This window comes from Lissotriton helveticus, chromosome 5_1 (assembly GCF_964261635.1).
Source record: "Lissotriton helveticus chromosome 5_1, aLisHel1.1, whole genome shotgun sequence".
Lineage (NCBI taxonomy): Eukaryota > Metazoa > Chordata > Amphibia > Caudata > Salamandridae > Lissotriton > Lissotriton helveticus.
Genome location: NC_136065.1, coordinates 443,279,808 through 443,306,018, shown reverse-complemented (window position 1 = coordinate 443,306,018; position 26,211 = coordinate 443,279,808). Strand labels below are relative to the sequence as shown.

At 45.3% G+C, this 26,211-nt stretch overlaps 1 protein-coding gene across 1 annotated transcript in view; it reads left to right on the top strand.

Moving 5' to 3' along the window:
* RHOBTB1 (Rho related BTB domain containing 1) overlaps positions 1–26,211 on the top strand; it is a 162,029-nt gene that overhangs the window by 90,841 nt on the left and 44,977 nt on the right. The gene's annotated exons all lie outside the window — the stretch shown is intronic.

Genomic DNA, 26,211 nt, shown 5'->3' with positions numbered 1-26,211 from the left:
TGTAATGCTGATCTGAGTTGATGTTTTTAAGACGTTCATCACCACGTAGGCGATGTAATAATTTCTCAGACAAAATGAAATGTTTTTTTTTTTTTTCATCTTTTTCAAACTCAGAAGAAACCGCCATCAGTTGGTGCTCCAGTATGCACAACAATGGGATAGCTTTTCCCAAATTACAGTCCTCCTGGCTGACTGCACGCGTGAAGAACTCAAAAGGACGAAGCATGTCTGTCAGGCTTTTAACTATGGCCCATTGCGCCTTACTCATCCGCAGGTCCTCCTTCTGAGATGTAGCCTCTGTCAAGAAATAGTGATCGAGTACCGTATACTGCTCATGCAGACGCTCAAGCATGTAGAAGGTTGAGTTCCAACGTGTTGCCACCTCCTGGATGAGTGCTTTCACTGGCATTCCACGTTGAAGTAGCAGTCTCCGCAGATGCTTCCGGGCCTTAAAAGAATGGCTGAAATGGTTGCACATTTTGCGGCAGGTGGCCATTACCTCGAACGCTGGACTCTCTTTATCACTCAAGAATTTTTGAACTACCAGGTTGATACAGTGCGCCAAACACGGCACTCTAACATGGTCACCCTGTAACATGGCCTTAACTACATTGGCGCCATTATCCGTGGAAACATAACCAATCTTGCGTTTTAGGGGGGATAGCATTGTCAAGACCTTTTTGTTAAACTCTTGCAAAAGGTTTTCTGCTGTGTGACTTTTCTCCAAGCCAAACATGGCTAGTGTTGCATGTTTCCGAGCAGCTTTGAAAACTTGGTCCGGGTCAACACCTGCGTTTAGCTTTGCTATAACACCTGAAAAAGAGACCCAGTGTGCAGTGATGCACATGTAATCATCGCCTGGGCCACTGGTCCACATGTCTGTTGTCAGATGTATTGTGTGAACAGCACTCTTCTGCAAAGCTGCCCCAATCGCCTGCAGCACATCTTCATGTAGTGCTGGAACCGCAACTCTGGCAAAATAGAACCGGCTCGGAACCTTCCATTTAGGGCAGAGCGTTGCAACTAATTCAAGAAAACCTACCGCTTCTACAAAAGAAAAAGGTAGAAGGTCCACAGCTAGCATTTTAGCCAGCTTAGTGTTATACAGACGCGTCAGTGGGTGGTTGCGTTCATATGGCACCTCTGAAGTAAGCATTGTTCTAATGTTGCCCTGGACCAAGCATTTACGGGCTGATAATGACTTCGTTGACCCAATTTTGCTCGCTGGTGAACTTTTGTGCGTTGGTGTCTCACTCGCTCCAACACTCTTAGTGTGCCTCACATTGGGTGTGCTGCTGAGAGGGGTACTGGGTGTAAGGGAAGTGTTTGACACGTCTTCTTCCTGCTCGTCAACATCAGATGAAACATCAACGTTTCCTTGATTTTGGCCTTTCTTGATCGCAGCTAGGTGCGCAAACCATTTGACAGCGTGCTTTCTCTCAAGATGACCACTCTGGCCGCCGGTACCATAGTTGCTACCTGGCTTACCACGACTAACTGCAAGCTTACAAAGGGTACAAATGGCAAACTTTGGATTTTTGGGACAAACAGTAAAGAAGTCCCAAACTGGGGACTTGAAGTGTCTGTGGGACCTGGAGGAGGCGGCGATACTGGTGGTGGTGGTCATGAAGCTAATGCCAGATGAAGTGGAGGATCTGGATTGGCCAACTTTTGTACGTTTTCCACTTTCACCGCCACTAATTAAGGTCGAGGTTGACGCAGGTCTCTTCTTGCCAGAAAGAAATATGGAAGCGGGACGAGTTGGTGTACTACTTAACTCCAATGATTGTGGTGTTTCCACTGCCTCCTCATCGACAACATCATCATCATCATCATCATGCGCAGCAGCTCTTCGGGCTAGGGTCAAAATGTCTGTTTGCTGCATGCCCGCTGGGGCTGCAGTGACCTTTATGATGACTGGGTCGTCGTTGGCAGAGTCTTCATCAGCAGCAGTATCCGCCACTTCTTGTTGAGCCTCATCACACTCCATAAGTCTGAGACTTTGGACGAGCTTCCTTTTACGCTTAAGTACCTTTGTTGGATCATGGTGTGCCTCACTCTCAGACGGCTGTGGTGCTGGTTCCCAAGTTTGATCCGTATCATCAGAAGGAGGTGTGCTTGAAGAAGATGTAGACACCACCCTTGATCTCTTCCTTGCTAGGGGTGTGGAAGACAATGAAGGATCATCAGGAGGAGTGGCTTCCTCAAATGATACCTCGCCTTGATTGTCGATTTCCTGATGTGCCCCTACTTCGGGAGGAACAACTATTGTGGGCACTTGTGACCCTCCATGCACCTCTGCTTGCGCATCTCCTTGCGCTGCCTCTCCTTCCACATGTACTTGGGCTTGTACTTGCACATGTGATTGTTGTTGCGGCTGTGGTTGTTCAACACTCGTCAGATGAGCTACAACAACCTGTGTTGATTGAGGGACATTGCTGCTGCTTTCTTGCGATGAGCCAACATCACTGGTCGATGGTGATTGAAGAACTATACTGGCTGCCTCTGCAGCACTCAAGGGCTTGGACTTAAGTTGGCGTGGTGGTGGTGGTGGCACTGAGCCCAATGGAGCGGGGGTGCTGCTGCCAGCTTGGTCCCCAGCAGATCCCGCTGCTGCTGCAGGCATACTTTTTTTTTTACTCCCAAAAAAAGGGGCGGGCGGCACACCAGTGTCCTTGGTAACTTGCTTCTTCTGCTCCTTACTGGCACCTTTCTTGCTAGAGGAGCTACGGGTTACTTTTTTTGGGGCCATCTTCTTCAGAGCAGGTCAGCAGGCAGCAGTTGCACGAGTTGCAGAGGGTTCTGTGTCCAGACGTGACGTCGCGTGACGTTATGCTGCACACACACACCGCTGCAGGACTTCTTCCTGGCACTGGTGGTTCTCTTGAGTCTTCTTGTGCACCTAAAAGCAATGGAAGACAGAGGAACATCAGTTCAGTTATACACCCCAAAAAATCGACAAAACACAGAAAAATGAGCACAATCCCATGCCATCCATGATGTTTACATTGAAGACACCCCACAGAAAGACTACGGACATGCAAGTATGCAACACTCACTACCCCTGGGCATAATGGATGAAAAGTAGGCAAAATAAGTGCAGGCCTCAGACACTGCCTCTCCTCAAAATGGCCCCTTACACCCCAGGCACATGTTGCCTGTACCAGCCAGCACTCAAGATGGCCACCACCACCACCCACATGACCAGTCCACATCAACAGTACACCCCCAAAAAACAGAAAAACAGCCAGAAATCACCACAATCCAACGCCATCCATGATGTTTACATTAAAGAGAGTGAGACCACACCACAGGCACACTCAGTCCATGCACCACCACCCCTGGGCAAAAGGCCACACCAGCAGCCCCCCAAAAACGACAAAAAACAATAAAATAAGCACAATCCCAGCCCATCCATGGCCTCTATTATGTTTAAATTCAAGAAGACACCCCACAGAAAGACTAGGCCCATGCAACACTCACCACCCCTGGGCAAAGGGCCCCACCAGCAGGCCCAAAAAACGACAAAAAACAATAAAATCAGCACAATCCCAGCCCATCCATGGCCTCAATGGTGTTTAAATTCAAGAAGACACCCCTCAGAAACACTAGGCCCATGCAACACTCACTACCCCTGGGCATAATGGATGAAAAGTAGGCAAAATAAGTGCAGGCCTCAGACACTGCCTCTCCTCAAAATGGCCCCTTACACCCCAAGCACATATTGCCTGTAGCAGCCAGCACTCAAGATGGCCACCACCACCACCCACATGACCAGTCCACATCAACAGTACACCCCCAAAAAACAGAAAAACAGCCAGAAATCACCACAATCCAACGCCATCCATGATGTTTACATTAAAGAGAGTGAGACCACACCACAGGCACACTCAGTCCATGCACCACCACCCCTGGGCAAAAGGCCACACCAGCAGCCCCCCAAAAACGACAAAAAACAATAAAATAAGCACAATCCCAGCCCATCCATGGCCTCTATTATGTTTAAATTCAAGAAGACACCCCACAGAAAGACTAGGCCCATGCAACACTCACCACCCCTGGGCAAAGGGCCCCACCAGCAGGCCCAAAAAACGACAAAAAACAAAATCAGCACAATCCCAGCCCATCCATGGCCTCAATGGTGTTTAAATTCAAGAAGACACCCCTCAGAAACACTAGGCCCATGCAACACTCACTACCCCTGGGCATAATGGATGAAAAGTAGGCAAAATAAGTGCAGGCCTCAGACACTGCCTCTCCTCAAAATGGCCCCTTACACCCCAAGCACATATTGCCTGTAGCAGCCAGCACTCAAGATGGCCACCACCACCACCCACATGACCAGTCCACATCAACAGTACACCCCCAAAAAACAGAAAAACAGCCAGAAATCACCACAATCCAACGCCATCCATGATGTTTACATTAAAGAGAGTGAGACCACACCACAGGCACACTCAGTCCATGCACCACCCACCACCCCTGGGCAAAAGGCCACACCAGCAGCCCCCCAAAAACGACAAAAAACAATAAAATAAGCACAATCCCAGCCCATCCATGGCCTCTATTATGTTTAAATTCAAGAAGACACCCCACAGAAAGACTAGGCCCATGCAACACTCACCACCCCTGGGCAAAGGGCCCCACCAGCAGGCCCAAAAAAACGACAAAAACAATAAAATCAGCACAATCCCAGCCCATCCATGGCCTCAATGGTGTTTAAATTCAAGAAGACACCCCTCAGAAACACTAGGCCCATGCAACACTCACTACCCCTGGGCATAATGGATGAAAAGTAGGCAAAATAAGTGCAGGCCTCAGACACTGCCTCTCCTCAAAATGGCCCCTTACACCCCAGGCACATGTTGCCTGTACCAGCCAGCACTCAAGATGGCCACCACCACCACCCACATGACCAGTCCACATCAACAGTACACCCCCAAAAAACAGAAAAACAGCCAGAAATCACCACAATCCAATGCCATCCATGATGTTTACATTAAAGAGAGTGAGACCACACCACAGGCACACTCAGTCCATGCACCACCACCCCTGGGCAAAAGGCCACACCAGCAGCCCCCCAAAAACGACAAAAAACAATAAAATAAGCACAATCCCAGCCCATCCATGGCCTCTATTATGTTTAAATTCAAGAAGACACCCCACAGAAAGACTAGGCCCATGCAACACTCACCACCCCTGGGCAAAGGGCCCCACCAGCAGGCCCAAAAAACGACAAAAAACAATAAAATCAGCACAATCCCAGCCCATCCATGGCCTCAATGGTGTTTAAATTCAAGAAGACACCCCTCAGAAACACTAGGCCCATGCAACACTCACTACCCCTGGGCATAATGGATGAAAAGTAGGCAAAATAAGTGCAGGCCTCAGACACTGCCTCTCCTCAAAATGGCCCCTTACACCCCAAGCACATATTGCCTGTAGCAGCCAGCACTCAAGATGGCCACCACCACCACCCACAAGACCAGTCCACATCAACAGTACACCCCCAAAAAACAGAAAAACAGCCAGAAATCACCACAATCCAATGCCATCCATGGTGTTTACATTAAAGAGAGTGAGACCACACCACAGGCACACTCAGTCCATGCACCACCCACCACCCCTGGGCAAAAGGCCACACCAGCAGCCCCCCAAAAACGACAAAAAACAATAAAATAAGCACAATCCCAGCCCATCCATGGCCTCAATTATGTTTAAATTTAAGAAGACACCCCACAGAAAGACTAGGCCCATGCAACACTCACCACCCCTGGGCAAAGGGCCCCACCAGCAGTCCCAAAAAAAAGACAAAAATCAGCACAATCCCAGCCCATCCATGGCCTCAATGGTGTTTAAATTCAACAAAACAGTTGTATCATGCACCCCTAACCAACCCTGGTCCTACTGGATACTGTGGCTACCCACAATATAATTTATTTAATGTTCTGAAAAAGTTCCAAAATTTTACTTGCAGCAACTGTAATGCCCCAAACAAACTTACTTGTGAAAGTTGATTTCTAATCCAAAAGTGATCCAAAGACAGTCAAAAAGGCCTCAAATCCAAATATCCAGCAGCACCCACAAAAAGTAATCCTTCCAGCTCCAGATCCAAATGAAAGTGACCAGGAGATGGACAAAGCACTGGGAGGAGCCTGCTGGACAGGAACAGGAAGTTGGAGACTGTGGGGCACTTCCTTCCTCCCCCCCCCCAAAATGGACTCCTTGCAAAAAAAAAAAGCCATGCAAATGTCAACCTGAGGAGTGATTCTGATAAAAATCATAATTTTCTGAAGGTTTATCCTGTTTGCTGGTGATTTTCTTGTGCGAAATTGCAAAATCTCTATTTCGCAAGTGCGAGATTGTTCCTTTCCGCCGCAACTACGTGTTCGCAATTGCGAACTCTCGCGAGGTGTGCTGTGCAAGGTGGCAAGCCGCGAGTACGTATTCGCGGGCGACAAACTCCCGCGGGAACACGCAGCAAGATCTAAAATGGCGCGTCACTCGCAAAGAAAAACAACTCGGCAAACGCTAAAATGACGGAAAGTGAACGCCGTGCACCACGCCGCGCGCCGCAACCAAGCAAAAAATCCGCCGCGAGCGGATTCACGGATTTTCGACAAATTCGCGAGCGTTCGCGGATTGCGGATTTGCCGAAAATCCGAAAAATCCGCGAGCGGAGCGGATTTTACGCCCATGCTTAGTGGTGAATTCTCTTCTGACAACTGGTTTCCTACGCCTTCACCTACAACCGGATATATGACGTTAAAACGCATGTTTTTACAACGCATACCGTTACAACGGGACTTTTACAACGCCAATACTAGTACCACGCATGTATTTACAACGCATTTTTTTACAACGCAGGTACCTTTACAACGCATACCATTACAACGTAAGTATTGGTAAGTATATATATTTTTTTTAATTGTATATTATTTAAAATTAATATAATGTAATGTAATTTAATTTAATTTAATTTAATTTAATTAATTTAATTTAAATTTAATTTTATTTTATTTTTACCCTGTACCCCTTTACCCAAAAACCCAAAACTGACCCTGAACCCTAAAAATACCCCTTTACCCAAAAACCCAAAACTGACCCTGAACCCTAAAAATACCCCTTTACCCAAAAACCCAAAACTGACCCTAAACCCTAAAAATACCCCTTTACCCAAAAACTGAAAACTGACCCTAAACCCTAAAAATACCCCTTTACCCAAAAACTGAAAACTGACCCTGAACCCTAAAAATACCCCTTTACCCAAAAACTGAAAACTGACCCTGAACCCTAAAAATACCCCTTTACCCAAAAACTGAAAACTGACCCTGAACCCTAAAAATACCCCTTTACCAAAAAACTGAAAACTGACCCTGAACCCTAAAAATACCCCTTTACCCAAAAACTGAAAACTGACCCTGAACCCTAAAAATACCCCTTTACCCAAAAACTGAAAACTGACCCTGAACCCTAAAAATACCCCTTTACCCAAAAACCCAAAACTGACCCTGAACCCTAAAAATACCCCATTACCCAAAAACCCAAAACTGACCCTGAACCCTAAAAATACCCCTTTACCCAAAAACCTAAAACTGACCCTGAACCCTAAAAATACCCCTTTACCCAAAAACCCAAAACTGACCCTAAACCCTAAAAATACCCCTTTACCCAAAAACCCAAAACTGACCCTAAACCCTAAAAATACCCCTTTAAAAAAAAACCTAACATATAACATTTTAAATATAATTATATACTTACCAATACTTACGTTGTAATGGTATGCGTTGTAAAAGTACCTGCGTTGTAAAAACATGCGTTGTAAATAAATGCGTGGTAATGGTATTTGCGTTGTAAAAGTTCCGTTGTAATGGTAGTGCGTTGTAAAAAATGCGTTGTAATGTGTGTTTACCCCTACAACCTCTCTAACAACATTTCCCCCTGTGTTATTACTCAAATTTGTAACTAGCGTAGTTATATTTTCTACCCCACCTGCAACCATAGTGTGGAGTCCACCCAACTTCTTGACCTCCGATTGCAGTTTGTCAATTTTTGATATTAGAGGTTTAATAATAGCGTTGATTTTTAACTCAAGAAAATCAGCAATTTTTTCAAAAAAAGCATCCTCAATTGTGTGATTTAATTTATCCTCAACACTATTCACTTGCTTGGACTTTGGGGTAATAGCCCTCTTCCATCTTATCCCCGATCGTAGCCCGCCCCGCTCTGGTGGATTTTTGGTGCATAATCGTCTTGACCTGGTGGCACGCCCTATAGGCGACTGCTCGTCAGATGAGACGCGAGTCTGTTTCTCCTGATCGGAGTCAATATCAATGTCGCTCTCAGCCTCTACATTGGGTGCCTCAGAGGACGGGGCTACGTTAACAGATGTACCACTTGTTCCTTGAGAAATAGGGCCGCTAGTTATGACCACGCGATGAACTTCCTTCAGTATGGTGTCATCAATCAGAGTAGATGCGGAAGGGGACAGACATCGTAAGTCAGGGGATTGGCTCAACCCCAGAGAATCTCTCCTCTGCATATTTATTTTTTTAACAGTCTGGACAAGGTAATTGTCAATAGTGTTTAGCGGGGCTTCCTCTGGTTTTTTAGGCATGTTAACAATATACACGCAGACTCACTATTGTACAAATAAAATGTCAGGTAGCAAAATCTTAAAGCGATAAGTCTTACTTGAAGAATGGATCACGCAAATATTTTCCTGCAGCGTTCCTGGCCCTGACCCTGCCTACTCCTGCCGATGAGGGCAGTAGAGGGCCCGCCCTTTGCCCAAGCTTGGCTCCGAGCGCTCCCGCGCGCGACTCGCGGGGCGAGAGGATGCAGGCTCCGCTTTCTAGCGCCTCCGGGCGCTCTGCTGACGCGCTCCTGCTGCGCCGCCCCTAAGGCTGCTGGGGCTTGTAGGCGGTAGAGGTAGAGGTGCGGGAGTCTCTCGGCGCTCCCGCTCTGCCCGTGTCCTTGCTGCCGCTGTTTGCCGTTTCCCTCCCTAACTGACTCAGGGAACACAGTAGAAATTTGAGTTTAGTATGCATGAACTCAGACTGATAAAATACATCTTTTAGTGAAGTTGGTTTTAACATTCTGTGTTTGAAAATACCACTTTTAGAAAGTAGGTATTTTCTTTTCTAACTATCCAAGCCTGCCTCTGCTAGGTTGTGTATTCCTTGTCTGGAGTTTGAGTGACAGGGCTGGGGGATTCCAGGAGACAGGATGAGTCAGCCCAGTGGTGAATAGAGAGATCTGCATCTAGATGGGTGGTAAGAGTTGCACCTGGGACCTGAATAGGGCTGGGCCTGCCTTCCACAATGCCGGCTCCACCCCCTGTGGTGCGTCTGATGTCTCTGCCTTGCACTGTGAAAGGAGAGAAAGAGTCATGTCAACCAAGCACTTTGTTGAGGGCAGAGGGGCCTTTGCCCAGTCCAAACCAGTTCTGGAGCACGCCGCCTCATCACCGGGAAGCGTGTCGCATCAAGGAGAAAGCGCCATCTTTATTTCTTTGCACCAGATCTTCAACGCATCACTGTCCTTGCATGTAAGGGACAACTGCATCACCTTCTCTGCAACACTTGTGTTGCGCTGCGTGTCGCATCTTAAGGTACATTGACTCAAAGTGTCGCATTTTAAGATCTAAAGAGAACCAAGCTAAAACTACCATTTTAAGTACAGTAATGTCGTTTGTGGTCTTTTGTTAAATCTATATAAAGAATACTTATTTTTAATATAAAACCTGTGTGGTGTCCATCTGTAGTGTTGTCACTTGATTAGAGGCAAGGGTCCCTATTTGTCACAAGTACCTACCTGTGCCAACTAGTGACCCCCAAATCTAACAGTTTAGAAGTAGGGCATTGATCTCCACTGAGCATATTTTGCTTGATTGCAGCTTCTAGTCTAATAGAGATCTGAATGCTTAACAACAATGGGATGGGCTTCTCCTTAGGACCAATGTGGGCTGCTTACTTTTTGGGGGTGCAAAACCATTTCATCAGTAGTGTGCTTCAGAGCTTCATTTACCAAGCACCTTCCTTATATATTTATCCTGTAGAGAGAGCATAAAACGGCTAATCCTAGAAACATGAAATAAGACCAGATGGGAATTCCTATATTTATCCACTGCAGTCTTCGCATCAGCAGGCCTCCTAATAGTCAGGAATGGCAAATGATTGACAGGATAAAGTTCCTCCACACACCTTAATATTTCTCACCCTCTGCAACTCATTATCTGCCAAGTTCTCGGTCCTGGTCATTGTTCCTTTTCAAGGTGCTCTCAAGCTAAAAGGGAGCCCTTTAAAAGATCCCAACCATTGGAACTCCTAGAAATGTACTCGCTCCCAAAAATTGACCCTTATTTAATTCTAATTCTGAAGATCTGTGCTTGCTGTTACACATCTTTGGAGGCCAATTCTCTTCTAGGATTGCTACTTCAATCCCAGCTCTTCCTGGGCTAAATATCTGATTCCACTTCATCGTTGCCAGTGTTGGAGTTCTTACTGAAAATCAATCAGAGTTGCGATTACTTCTAACGTGGCTTGTCAGTGATCTCTTCAGTATTCCTCCCTCTGGTCTGGTAGCCCGGAATCTTTGCCTGGAGCTTCAAAATCCCAGGAGCAGTCTAGACACCCGAGCCCCTCTTCAAAACTCTCTCTTGGAACTGTTGGTCTTACTTCTCAGTGTTCCTTGTCAAAACGAGGTTTTTAGGAACACCCTCAAGATCTCGAGAGTTCACTTCCCTTCTTTTCCTCAACTGCAAAGAATCAAGTGGGCTTTTGTTATCCATGGCCCCAGTTGTAGTGGGAATTGTATATGGCACGTCCAACCTGACTATATCCCAAACCATTGTGCTGTTGCTGTTTTTGTGTGCATGTAGGAAAATGGCCGACAGGAGAGAGCCGATGGGATGAGCTTCAGGAAAGAGGGATCACAAGAGTGTAAATCCCGACCCAGAGCGACCCCCCCCGGACCCCTCCTCAGACTAGCCCCGTAAGTGACCTGCACCGGTGACAGCGGGAAGAAACTGACCCGGGAGTCGGGACGAGGGAGCCTCCAGAACCCACACCGAGAATTCGGACTGCCTCAGGAGAGCTGACCGGCGGGCTCCAATGAATCCGGAGCGCCCCTCCCTCCCTCCTCGCAAACCCTGAGAAAGGTAGGAGAGCAATCGGCGAGCAACCGATGAACCGGAATAACCCCCAGAGCCCCCCCCCCCCTCGGCTCGGTTCATATGATGGTGACCCGCACGGAGAAGAAACCTCAACAGGAGTCCCCACAAACAGGGTGAGGACGAATCGACCAAACAGGCTATCAGCTCACACCGGAGCACAAATTCCTCCCTACACATAGCCCTTGTTCAAGATTGGCATTACCACCCGTCTCTCACCATAAGCAGGAGAAGCCCTGGTCTGACCCGGAAACTCTGCGGAAGTTAAGGAACTGCTAAGGACGGTTTCACGATCCAATCCAGCAGAGAGACATTCTTTCTAAACGAGGAGACCGCTCCTGTTAAATCGTGTTTTTGCCGAAAGTTGCTCCCGACCTCCGTCTCGTTCCAACAAACCCGGGACGCCTGTCCTCAAGATGGCCGCCATCCATCAACAGTACCGGCTAATTCGGCGTTCTATAGGGCTATAAACGACTAATTTCCTCTATTAACTCGCCGACATGCACACAATCCCACTAGGGTTCTTAACTAGTTGACATGAACAAGAAAGCCTCCGGGGAGGTAAAACCCCCTCTCCATTATCGATCTAGGGCCGCCTGACCCTAAAATGGCTGCCAACTTCGACTGACTGTAATAACAAAGGACGCCCTCTCTCTGGATCTCCTTAGCAGAAGGAGTGGAGCAGTCCATCACCCCCATGCTTACCTTCAAGAGAAAATAGCAGCAGGAGAGGTTTAGACTTCCACCCCCTGCATCCACCACCTTTATTAAGAAAGACCCCGGCAAAAGTGAAGTGCCCCGGATCACCACGCTGATCATTAGCAAATTAGCCGACTGTAGCACGACCACCTCCACTACAAAGCCCCTTACCCTCTTCACTCCTCTAAGGCAGCTTGACCCCCCTGCTGACATCTCAGGCCTCACAATCTTTCTGGCCCCTGGCTTACTGTTTCCTAGACAATATACAGCCCTTTCACCACTTAGAGAACTCAGCACCTCCACCCGGCCCCCTTGCCTTGATCTTCTACCCCCTGTTTTGCAAACTGCGACCCCTCCGTACATTTGATAGTCCCTCTTCTTTCCTATACCGTTCCAAGATGGCCCCAGCCATCCACTCCAACGATGACCCCTGCCTAACTACAAATTACCTAACTCCACATGGGCAAAAGGCTTTCGCCATTTCCTACCCCCATAGACTTTCGAACAAAGCCAAAAAACTCCTAAAACTGATAATCATCAGACAACTTCCAGAAACACTTATCGTAGACACGTACCACTGCTCATCTAGAGGTCAGCTAAAAATGGACTTCATCTTTTACACGGTCAGACCGGACCACTGGATCAACAGCCTTAATGCCCACCTCCTAGTCGCCAAAACCACCATTACAGCACTCAGTCGCAAACTTACCATCTCCCTGCAAAAACACCAGTCCCTGACCGGCTCCATTTCCACTACCATTTTCGATAATGGCACCATCCTAATTCAGGCTAAAAATGAAAACCTCTAGTTCTTTGACTCCCTTTTCCTCACGTTAAAGAAGGCCTCCACCCCTACCCTGCCTCAAGCCCGGAACGCTTATCTGACTAAACTCCAACCCCCAAGAAGCCACAGGACCCAGCTCGAGCACCCCCTTCATGCCACCCCCCCCTACGAATGCCAACCTGCACCAACCGCCCACCACCTTGAAATTTCCTACCGCCGCCCTACTCTACACTCCCTCCACTCAGACTCAACACATTACAATAGAGCCCCACCCCCCTCTCCTCCCACAACAGCCCCAAAACCCACCCACCGTCACCCCGCCACCAGAGTTAACCCCTCCCACCGTCCACTCCCTCCCCCCTCCAATCATAATCCTCACTCTAAAATAGAGATCTATCCCCACTCACAACTAGAGAGGCCTCCCACTACAGCTTCACCTCACTACACCAACAATGACATTCAGATCACTAGAGAAGACCCCCACTCGCATTCCCATCCCCAATGGCTCCCTGGCCCACACACCCAACCCCCACATCGCAAACTTCCTCCCAACTAGACAGAACGCCTCCTCCCACCTCTACCCCCCCTAAAGATATCTTCTCACGGGACTCACCCGCACAGATCCCTCTTGTTGAGCCGACACCTAGTCTCCCACGCCCTCCGTTCCTTAACAGTCACACCGCCCCATGCGCACTCACACCCCCAACACAGAACACCACCCTCCCTCCCCCTTCTACTCACACTAACAATATATCGCAACGTCTTTCCCTGCTGGAAGTTCAGCTCGAAAAGCTGATCCGAGGCATGTATGATACCCTTTCTTCCTTAACCAAAATCGAAGTGCCCACCCAACAGCCCTCACGCCCCCTCACCCCTGCCTCTCCCAGTCTGCCCAAATCTCCTCCTCCCATTCCGACCCTCGCCTCCACCAGATCGCTCCCACACGTCCCTATACCAGAGGCAGAGAAGCGAACAGACAGACAGAGTAGAGCGAAACCCTCTATCTCCCCCCATGAAGTGACCACTCTCGCCTCTTCTTACGCCCACCTCACGACCCCTAACTTGAGCACCTCTCAGCATCCACAGAGAGGGACCCCTCCCACCCTCACACGGGTCCCCAGGCTATTCTCATCACCCAAATCCTCTAACCCAAACGCACCCTACCTATACAGCTCCTTCGAATGCCTCTCTATCAGCATCAAATCCTGTGCAAAGAGCTCTACACTTTGCCATCTCCTCTACCACCCACCAGGCAATTCAAAGGAATTCGAAACGCAACTATCTGACCTAATCACCCAATGTACGCTCAACAACGCCAATAACATAATCCTGGGCGATCTCAACATTAGATGGAACGATACAAATAACCCGCTCATACAATCCCTCAACAACCTTCTGCTAGAAAATGATCTGACACAACATTGCTCTGAAGAAACACACTACAGAGGAGCGATACTCGACACAATCATTGCGGACAATCACACAATCACCATCGACTACATCATTCCAGTAGACTGTTCAGACCACCACTCAATTATTTTCCGCATCATCCAACCAGCGCCAACTCGACTCATAAAACAAGCTCCCCCAAATGGACAAGGAATATTGCCCAAGTCCCACAGACCATCCTAGAAGATGAACTAAACACTCTCCTCCCAAACTCAACGGAGCACCTCTCAACCACTGACCTCACCTCTCTCTACCACTCCAACATGACGACCACCCTTGACCGCCTGGCGCCCTTGAAATAAAAAAAAACAGAAACGTTCCATCGAGATCGTGGTTCACCACGGACATCAATGACGAAAGAAGACTTCTCAGATCCCTTGAAAGAATATGGAGGTCCAATCCATCCTCCCTTCACCATGAACAACTCAATACGGCACGCAGAAACTACAACAAGCTCATCAAGGAAAAAAAATCTTCCTTCTTCTGCTCCGCTCTAGAAAACGCAAAAAAACGCCCCAAAGAGCTCTTCAACATCATCAGAAGTCAAACATCCGAACCTATCAAATCCGTTTCAGTGTCCTCCAAAAAACAATGCGACAACTTCGCCAACTTTTTTAACGAAAAAATCATCAAGATCGACCTCTCTCTCAGCACTGCCCCTTCTTTTCCCAGGGAGACCATCACCCCAGTACTGACTGAGAGCACCTTATTGATCCCACCCACTCAATGGTCCGTCTTCACGCCGATTCAGGAAACAGAGATCGTCAACCTGATCTCCCACGCCAAACCGTAATCCCACTCCCTGGATCAGCTTCCTATAAACATGACCAAAGTCCTGATACACACCCTAGCTCCAATCTGGTGCAAAATCATCATCATCAGCAGCTCGCTGAGCTCAGGAACTATCCCAGACTGCCTCAAGGTCGGCCAAGTCACGCCGCTACTAAAAAAAACCAGGGTTAGACACAGAAGATATGAACAACTTTAGACCCGTGTCAAATCTCCCTCTGTTATCCAAAACACTAGAAAAATGTGTTCTCCCACAGCTAACCCAACACTTAGAGAACATCAAGCTCCTTGACCCCCACCAATCGGGTTTCAGGAAAGGATGCAGTACTGAAACTGCCATCCTAAACGTCATAGACGATCTGCACAAATCACTTGACTCTGACCAATGCTGTCTTCTCATTCTACTTGACCTTTCGGTCGCATTTGATACTGTTGATCACACGCTGCTCCTAAAAGCCCTTCAAGATAGAGCAGGCTTGGAATTGACGGTACTGAACTGGTTCTCCTCCTTTCTACACAATCGCTCCCAAAGAGTAAAAATCAAAAACTTTGAATCCGACCCCCTACCCGTCAGTAGAGGAGTCCCTCAAGGGTCAGTACTCTCCCCCCAACTCTTCAATATCTACATGGAACCGCTTACCACAATACTCAGGAATTCCAACATCCCCTTCCACCTCTACGCTGATGACACACAACTCTATCTGGAAACCACCTGTATGGATGACATTCTCAAACTCAACGACACGCTCAAAGACGTTCAACAACGGCTCTCACAAAACCACTTAAAGCTCAATCAAGAAAAAACTGAAGTTCTACTCCTCTCCAACAGAGACGAAAACCCCCAAATTGAAGAATGGCTCAAAGCCATCGACTCCATCAATGGCACCCTCAAGCAAAAATGACTCGGTCAAATCCCTAGGTATCACCTTAGACCCCAAACTAAACATGAAAAAACACATCGCTAACTCCGCCAAAAGCGCTTTCCTCAATCTGAAACTTCTCTACAAAATAAAACCATTCCTGCCTCCCAAGGACCTCCAACAGGCCACTCAAGCTCTGGTGCTCTCCAGAATTGACTATGGAATCGCAACCTTGACCGGCTCAGCCAAATCACACCTAGGCCCCTTGAAAACCACCCTCAATGCCGCGGCTAGAATGGTCACAGGAACCAAGAAATTCGACCACATTTCCCCCGCGCTCAAGGATCTGAAATGGCTCCCTATTGAACAACGAGTAAACTTTCGAACAGCATGCCTTACACACCAAGCCCTCCACACAGGCAAACCAGAATACCTGGCTGCGAAACTCAAAAGGGCTGGCCAGTCCAGGAGCCTCAGAAGCTCCAACACGCTTCTTCTCATTCCGTTGAAATCGTGGAAACGCAAAACTTTAAGCAAATGCTTTGCAGGTAATGCATCCAGGATATGGAACGCCATCCTTCCCCACATCAGAATGACCTCCCACTTCCCAAAATTCAAGACTTTACTCAAAGCCCTCTTCCTGGAGGCCACCTGAACTGTAAGGGTATGCTCATAGTTCCCCTAGCCCCTGTAGTCACTATGATCTGTATGTTCTTGTTTTTTTGTTATCCTCTTGAGCTGTCCAGTTATCAATCTTCCATCGCCGTTAAGGCACATTGCTGTACCTGATGTGAAGCGCTCTGATACCCTCGGGTCCAGCTAGCGCTATACAAAACTTATAATAAATAAATAAATAATAAATTGTGCAAGAAGGTGACAGGGAAATCTGTTTCTATCTCTTCTGGTAGTCTACTAGCATTCCCACGCTGAGGCTCTTCTAGCAGCAGCCACAATTTGAGCCTACCCCTCCAATTGCAGACAATAAACAGATCCTGACTGAGTGTGCTCGACTCTTTAGACTAAGTGCTAATGCCAGGGATTGAGTTATGGCACTTAGGGTCTCAGTCTGCAGGTAAAATTGACTGAGATCTGCCTGTGGATGAGTGAAAATATTTGACATTTCTTTCACTATGAAGAATTGTTTGACACTTTCACAGATGATATTTTGGCCTGCTTCCATAAATCGTCCATCTTGACATAGGTTTGATGGTCATCTTCTCCTCTCACTCCCCCTTTACACAAGTTCTATCATAGCATCCATTTTCCTAAGGGTTCGAATTTGAGAGCTCCTTTTCTGATTGCAACACCCTGTTTACCAGTTGCTCAGATGCAGGTCACTGTCTATGACTGCTCCAAGATATAAACTTTAGATCCTTGAGGCAAACCTTTTTCTCTAACAAATGTGAAGGCCCCTCTTCCACAAATGGTTTGCTTGGCTTCTCTCAGAGGAGGCCTAAACATGAGGCTTTAGTGGCTTGAGTATCCTCTTCCATTCCTTCCTCTTCTGAAAAAGCAATAATGGGTACTGGTGTTGAGCCATACTGTTGTCATGCTTGCTCCAAACCTTTCATTCATGCCTTTTTAATTCCCCCAACTGAGTTCTTCCTCCTCTTAGTTGAGTTTCAAGGATTGTGCCATAAAATCTTTTTCTACGGTCTTCGATACCTTTTAGATTGCCACCTTATTTCTTCTTTCCATGTGCACAAGTGTCCAGTTGCACTTACTCGAGAATGTTGACTTGAGAGACTAGAGTTTTTTTGCAAGGCCCTGTACTTTTTTTTTTTTTTTTTTTTTTACTTCTTCACTTACGGGGAGGAGTCTTTACACTCCTTGTTTTTCATATGTCTCTTTACTTCTCCTTGATCTATGTATAACTGGGGTCCTTGTTTTTCATATGTCTCTTTACTTCTCCTTGATCTATGTATTGAATCTTGGGTAACTTAATAGATTTCACCCTGCTGTGTTCCATGATTTTCTTCTTGAATTTGCATTGCTCTTACTACAATTTCAATATAGCGGCGGTGAGGGGGGGCTCTGCTGGAACCTTCGTGTTCAATATGAAGGCCATTATCCTTCCAGTGGGTGCTTGTAATCTTCCAATGAGTTAGGGGGAATTGTGGCTTGACTTACCAGTAACGTTTCCTACTGCTGTGACCCTTATACTTTTAGTTACCAAGAAAAATGCATACTTTAATATATAAATATATATTTTGTTTATTTATTTATTTTTGTTTTTTTTTAAATCAAACTTTTTTGTTTGAAAGAAAAACATTTTAATGCATTACTTTATATTAGCAACAATAGATAGACATTACATATGATATTGCTTAAAGCTAGCTTGCATTAGCTTATAACATTGCATTGACATTACTTTATTTATTAAATACAGTAGAAAAAATGCAAGCGTCCAAAGAATGTTATAATGTTTATTTTCCTAAAGAGAAATCTGGGCAATGAAATGCTCATCCAAATTTCAGATAAAATCCAAAGACCTTTATATTCTTCCAGCGTTTTGCCCTGGAGAGTCTGTTCTTTTCGTAACATCACAGAAGTGATCTTCAGTTGTATCTCTGCAGCAGCTTGGATCTCCAGTGCTTAGTAATAATAGGTCTTAGCTTCAGTAACCTCAAAAGATCATATTTTGCAGTGCATTTTAAAAGGTATGCACATCAAATGCGCACTCCTCAGTAGTGTTGTTCCGCTATTCATGGCATTCCGCGCATTAATAAAAATCTATATTTTCCATTAAACCCTTCGCCGCGGGGCTAATTCCCTTGCGTTGCGGGGGCATGGGGGCTGCGCGCAGCGCCGCGGTGCTCGTGACTGCACGGTGGCGCTGTGATTATGACCTCGTCATGACCACGCCCGTTTCTTACAACGCTCAGCACAGCAGGGGCTCGTCATGAGCACCCAAGATGTTAATTAGCCAACTCTGAACACACAACATAAGCTTCCACTCATCATGCAGTTTTTTGCATTTCACACATTTTTGAGCTAAACTATGCCTCTTATCAGGTGTAATGTACTAGGCAATGTTTAGGCATAGAAGATTAGCACCTACTGGAATGTGGCCCACATCCCAGTTGACAACCTGTTAGACAACAAAGAAATGTTATAAACCCTGATATCTCCCTTGCCAAGTATGGAGTACACCAGTGTAATCAGGACGGGAATCGTAGTTTATCCTACTATATCTATTGAATTAGGCAGAAAAGCAGCAGGGGCAACACAGATTTCGAAAATATATTCATACATTTGTTCACTTTTGATTAATTTTGATTAAAAAGGTTTTTAGCTGTAAATAATATTTAAGGGCTAGGATATATTAAGCATGCTTTGCTTTGAGATCATAAACACCATCCTCCTTTCTTTTTGTGTATGTTGTATGAGCTCTATAACATCATTCTCAAACTCTATAAAATGTCTGGCCTTGGTAATCTCACTCAGAAGACACTGGTCATAGCACGTCAGAACCAGTCCAGTATAAACTGTTATTCTCAACCTCGCTTTTCAGTTAGAGAGTTTGCAAAAATACAAGAGTTTTAATCTTATTTTTTGTTTAATTTGAAGCATTGAAATTGTCTCAAATAACCACAAGGGTCCTATCCCCGTGATTTGATCCAGTTCTGCTCCATAATACAAAATTCGTCTTTGTCAAAAGACAAACCCTCCAGGAAACTGATGTGCTGCAGAAAAAAAGAGAAATCATCAAGATTAAGCAAATCTAAGCCCCTTTAAATGAAAAAGCATCTTGACTTTCTGATTCTGATGTATGATATTTTAGCAACTAAGTAGAACCTAGAGAAAAATGGGACATGAAGTTGAATTATCACTCTTCTAATATCAATGATGATCATCTGTGGAATGTAGTGTAAAGTGGAGAGGTCTTCCTACATTATGTTAAGCTAATTTTCTTTTCATGGTCAGATCCTAACTTTAGCTGACATTTCTAGACACATGTGTTCCAAAGTACTAGTTTTTCTCCTTTAGTTCCCTGAGTTTTATCTCATTGCCATCAATCTGTCTTAACACATTGAAATGTTGAGAGCTCAATTGCTGACAATTTAGTGGCTGGCAGCTAATAATGACTGGTATATGACTTCTGCTTCAAAATTCCAATGTTTGTGTTTGCCCCTTTATAAGTTAGAACATTCTGATAGCCTTATAGCCCCTCTGACATAAGCTATACCAGTTTTTAAAGGCCCTCTCCCAAGTGTTAGGCACTCGCCTGCAGCTTGGGCTTATAACTCGGTGTCAGGCATTAAATTCCTGATATAGCCCTTGTCAGTGGGCAATATGGCTATATTAGAACATTGGAATGTTGGGAGCTCCCTTGAAGACAATGGAGTGTTGGAGTCAGTAACTGCTGTCACCGGCCCCATTGGCATTACAAAGGGATCTTATACTCAAGCCCATAGTTATTCGGAACAAATATTTCTCATTAAAAACACTCACACCACACATTAAATTGCCTCTTGGCACCTTAGTAATGCCCAAATAAATGGTACTCATTGCAGACATCTAGGGGAACCTAAGAAAAACAGATATTTCTGAAAACTCGACACCTGTGGGAGTCCAGGGAGTTGTGGCCTGCGTTGATCCCCCAACATTTTCCTACAAAGATTCCCATGCAAACCTCAAATTTCGCTGAAAAAACCCAAAATGTTCTCACATTTCTGAGTGGGAAAGTTGTGGAATCACTGGGCTGACACAAATTTCCTACCACCCAGTGTACCCCCAGGTTTCCCGATAAAAATGGCACCTCACTTGTGTGGGTGGGCCAAGTGCCTGTGGCAGGGAAGGGCCCAAACCGTGTGTGGAGACATCAAAATTACCTATCACAAGACAACCTGGTTTTTCAAGGGGGTCACCTGCGTTTTTGGTCCCGGGCTCAGTGGCCATCTAGGGGAACCCACCAAACCCAGACATTCCTGAAAACTAGACACCCAGGGTAGTCCATGAAGGTGTGGCTTGCATGGATCTCCCAGCATTTTCCAACCCAGAATCCCCTGCAAACCTTACATTTAGCTGAAAAAAAACACATTTTCTCACTGTTCTGTGTTGGGAAGTTGTAGGATCACCAGGCTGACACAAATTTCCTACCACCCAACGTTTCTTCAGGTCTCCAGATAAAAATGGTACCTCACTTGTGTGGGTAGGCATAGTGGCCGCAACAGGAAATGGCCCAAATCGTACTGTGGAGACTTCAAAATTGCCTATCACAAAACAATCTGGTTTTGCCCTAGAAAATGGACGCAAATATGGGGGAAATGGAACGAATAGAGGGGTAATATATGTGAACCACTCACGCTGCCGGCGCAGCCTTCCCCGGAAGATTTAGCACCCTGATGTACTAACATTCACTGCAAGGTATTCTTTCCATGATAAGATGAGCTGTGCGAAATGTGTCACTGACTGTTATGCCGCCTGCTTTGTTCCATTTGCAAACTGTGATGTTGTTTTGGTTAACAATAAAAAGCATTAAAAAATTTTTTTTTTAATGTATAGGCTTGCTAGGTTTTCTTAGGTGCCGGCCAAGGTAGGGTCCAAAATCCATTGCTGGGCACAATGCAAAAAGCGGTCAGTTTTCACTGGAAAATTGTGATGTGTCCACATTGCGTGTTGGGCAGTTCCTGTCGCTCTCACTAGGCCTACCCACACAAGTGAGGTTCTAGTTTTATCAGGAGACTTGGGGGAATGCTGGGTTGGTGGAAGTTTGGTGCTCCCCTTAGATTCCAGAACTATCTATCACAGAAACGTGAGGAAAAATAGGTTTTTGTTTACTAAGTTTGAAGTTTGCAAGGGATTTTGGGTAACAGAAACTTGTCAGGGGCACACAAGTCATACCATCCTAGATTCCTGTTGGTGTCAAAATTTCAAAAATGTAAATGTTTGCTAGGTGTCCCTATGTGCTGGCTGCGCTAGCGCCCAAAATCCAAACCTAGGCACATTGCGAAAAAAGGCCGGTGCCTAGTTTGTTTTTTTCTGCCCTGGGGGGAAAGAGGGAGCAGATATGGGGCTATTGCCCCAATATGTCCCCATGGGTGGGAGAAAGACTGTGGCTATTTATTTTGGGGGGGCATTGGTATGCCCATTCTGGTCAGCCCCCACCCGATGTATAAAACAAAAAATCCCTGGTTCCTAGTGCGCTTTCTGCCCTCACAGGGGTCAGATCAGGAGCTACTGGCCCCATCTGCCTTCTGGGGGTGCAGAAAGACAACGTATAAAAATAAAAGAAGCGTCCCTGCTGCAGAGTGGGCTTTCTTCCCCCACCCCCGGGGGGGAAATCATCTTCCACCTGGGGGGCCAGAAAGACTGTCATTTTGTGTGGGGGGTGGGGGCATTGGCATACCCATTCTGGGTCACCCCGACCTTTAAAAGAGATAATTCGTGGTGCCTAGTGGGCTTTCTGCTCCCCTTCGGGGGGAGGGGGCAAATCAGAGTCTATTGCCCCCATCTGCCTCCTGGGAGGGCAGAAAGTGTTTTGAATTTTTTTGGGGGGTCGGGAGCAGGGTGAAAGCATTGGCATGCCCATTTTGGGTATCCCCCACCCCTGACCCACTGCCCTCATCTTCCCCCCCCTAGGGGGGCAGAAAAACTGGCTGTGGCTAAATTAAATGGGGGGGAGTAAAAACCCTTGCCCAAGAGGCCGCTCCCCCCTCCCTGGTCGCTGGTGGGTGGATCCCTGCTTGGGAATACCCTCCTGGGGCGATACCCAAGCAGGGATCCACTAGGGAAGGGTACCATTAGAAAGGGGAGATTCTCCCCTTCCAACGATACCTCTCCCATGTGTTTCGGTGCTCTGAAAGCTGAGATAGCCCCACGAGCACTGAAACTAAGTTTCAGTTTTGTTTTCATTGTAATGACGTCAGGGCTCCATGCACGCGATCATCATTACTAGGAAAACAAAAAAGATGCCTTGTGAGGTTGGGGAAGCTCTTCCCCCAACCTTCAAAGGCAAAAAAAATAATACTCCATCTGCTGTATACAACAGAGGATTTTTTGCAAGTGTGCTTATGGCGGAATGGTTCCGTCATGAGTACACTTGCACTTGTGCTCATGACGGAACCATTCAGTCATGAGCACAGAAGGGGTTAAATACTCCCCCAGTATTTAAAGTGACAGTGCAAATTTGTTCATGATATATTTAACAATAAGGTTTTTCAATTCATGGTGAACACATAAAAGAACTAGTTTTTCTTCAGCAGGTCCACCAACTTTGAATCGCACCATATTGTAAAAACCCAGAGCTTAGTCAGTTGTACAAAATTAAATTTATTTCATGACTATCAAAACCGTGTGTAAATAAACTCACACCCTGTGTATTTAAATCATCAGGAGCAGTGTCGGGGAGCAACGGTTGTCACTCTCTGTACATCTAATTTGGTAAAGCACTTTATTAAAGTGCATAGTGCCATTGCATTTCTCCCCGTTGGCCTCTACTCATAAATATTGGAGATGCATTGCGAGCCAGTGCTCTAAATACATAAAATGCTTTCTATTCCACTGTAGCAGCTTTTCATTAGATTAAATGCCAGACAACAATATTCATAGGATTCTATTGCACTCCAAATTGTAAATATATAAATATATATTTACTGAAAAAAAACATAGGTTTCACACATGTTATAGTTAGCTGGACATTTCACTCATACAAAACCATTGAAATTCCCCCCTTATAGTTAGTTCAGCTAACTATAACTCGCGTGCCCGCAATGCACTGCTGATGATTTCACATATTACATCACTCATGACATGGTCAGTGACATCACTGATGACATCTCAAATGACCTCACTGATGACATCATCCTGTGAATGTGTGTCTTAAGTTTTATATATGTATATGTAAAGGTCAATGGAAGAATAAATGGGTAAATAAGTGTCTAAATGGATTTTTTTTTGTAAAATTGATTGTATAACTGACTTATTAAGTGTATCTTAGTGAATACATGTATTAACGAGTAATGTTTAAATATTTAAATATCTGTATCAGTGTCTCAATTTGTGTATAAGTGGCTGCATGGGTTGGTGAGTAGCTACATGAGTGTGTATATGGGTTATTAGTTGGCTTTTTGAGTATCAGTAGGAGTGTCTGTATGGTTTGGTGGGGGATATTACTTAGCGCATAGATGCATGAATGACAGATTCACTGTTTGTATGTGTTTTGAAGACCGCATGTGTGCAGGACTGTATGGGCGGATGAGTGTGTGTATGGGTGTGTTAGTGAGTGAATGACTGTCTCAATAGTATCTTTATGAGTAACTACGTATGTTTTAAACTAGTATATGTGAGTATTGATGTATATAAGTGAGTATATCTGTGAGTGAGAGATTGGAAGAGTTCCTGTATAAATAAGTATGTGTTTCTATAAGTGATTGTTTAAGAGAGTAAGTACGTGTACGTTTCTGTAGAAGTAAGTGTAGTGGTGTGTGTATAGCTGTATATGCAAGTAAATAGACGTTTGATAGTTTATTTGCATGTATGAGTATGTGTGTGAGTAACTCTATGGATGAGTGTCAGTGTGTAACAGGATGTATAGGTGTATTAGTGCATATGATGAGTGAGTACATGTATGAGTGACTATATAGAACTGTTGGTGAATGAGTGGATGTAGATTTCAGAATTACTGAATAGGTTGTTGTAACTGGTATTGGTATATCCATTGTTTTGAAAAGTTTAGTTTCTATATTTGAATGTGTGTATCAAAGGTCATATTACGGTGAGAGGAGGTCTGCCACTCTTTCACAAGGATGATGTCATCAGTCATGTCATTTTGAGATGTCATCAGTGATGTCATGAGTGATGTCACTGACCATGTCATGAGTGATGTAATATGTGACGTCATCAGCAGTGCATTGCGGGCTGACGAGTTATAGTTAGCTGAACTAACTATAACTGGGGAATTTCAATGGTTTTGTATGAGTGCAATTTCCAGCTAACTATAACATGTGTGAAACCTATGGTTTTTTCAGTTAATTTCTAAGGTTTTTTAAATGCTAATTCCTAACTATAACGTGGCTGAAACCTATGGTTTTTTCAGTGAATTTCAAAGTTTTTGTAAATGATAATTTTTAAATGTATTAATTGTTATATTGTTTTATACTGATTTACTACATTGTTTTAAACTATTTATTTTAGATATTTTATTTTTAAATTACATTACATATTTTTAATATAAATTGAAAAAAAGCGTTTTAAAAAATATTTAAATTGTAATATTTGTGTTTTTGTTTTTGTTTTTTTAATTTTTATATATTTTATATAGCAGGCAATGATATCCTATGGAAGGAAATTCAAGTTACTGCAAGTATGGTTAGAATTACTTTTCAGACTCAGTACTGGGCTGAAAGATGCAGCACCGAGGTCTCTCCTGATAACAGGTAAGTAAATCGGAATTCGTAGTTAGGCTGATTTTAGAGGAATATTTAAAAGTTCCAAAACTCCACACACAGAAGAATTTCCAAGTAAAACCAGTCAATGTTGACCTATGGACGGAAATTCAAGTTACTGGTAAGTACGGTTAGAATTACTTTTCAGGATCAGTACTGGGCTATTTGGCCCTCATGGACCGTCAGTATTGAAAGCAAATAAATTCCCCAAGTTAAAACAAGCCACGGGGCGCGTTTGCACAGTGGTGAAGGAAAGGAGTGTGGCCTGAGGTGACATGTCTGCAAACACGACCTATGGCGCGTTTTGTTGGGGAATTAATTCCTCCTCAATCCTGAGGGTCCCTGGGGGCCAACTAGCCCACAAGGTACCTCCAGTATGCGCCAGGGGGCTGCGTTGCAGAGAGGTGTTCAGAGGTCACGCCCCTTTTTACAACACTCTGCAACCCAGCTCCGTGGCGCTTAATGGAGGTACCTGGTGGGCTAGTTGGCCCTCAGGGAACCTAAGGATTGACAAGGAATTAATTCCCCAACTTAAACCACGCCACAGGGTATGTTTGCACACATGTGAACTCAGGCCACGCCCGCTCCCTTCACCACTGTGCAAACACGCCCTGTGGTGCTTTTTAAGTTGGGGGATTAACTCCCTTGAATCCTGAGGGTGCCTGTGGCTTGCTTAAAGTGTCTGGCCACTGAATAGGTTGGGTCCTTGTTGACAATTGCCCTGATATGCTGCAGTATTCTCAAATGATGAGCACTCAGGATTGTACTGCTTACATATATTTTCTGACATATACACCTTAAAACATATACTACCTGATCAATGTTTTAGTGTAGGGGATGTTGAATTGTCCACATTTAATTTGTCAGAGGTATTGGCAATTGTCTAATGTTCAGCCCATAACTACATGCCTTACATCTGTGGCACTTGGTAAAGCCTCCTCTACCAGTCAACCAAGACTCGCCCACACCTATATGTATGTGTGTATGTATATATATATATGTATATATATATATATATATATATATATATATATATATATATGTGTGTGTGTGCGTGTGTGTGTGTGT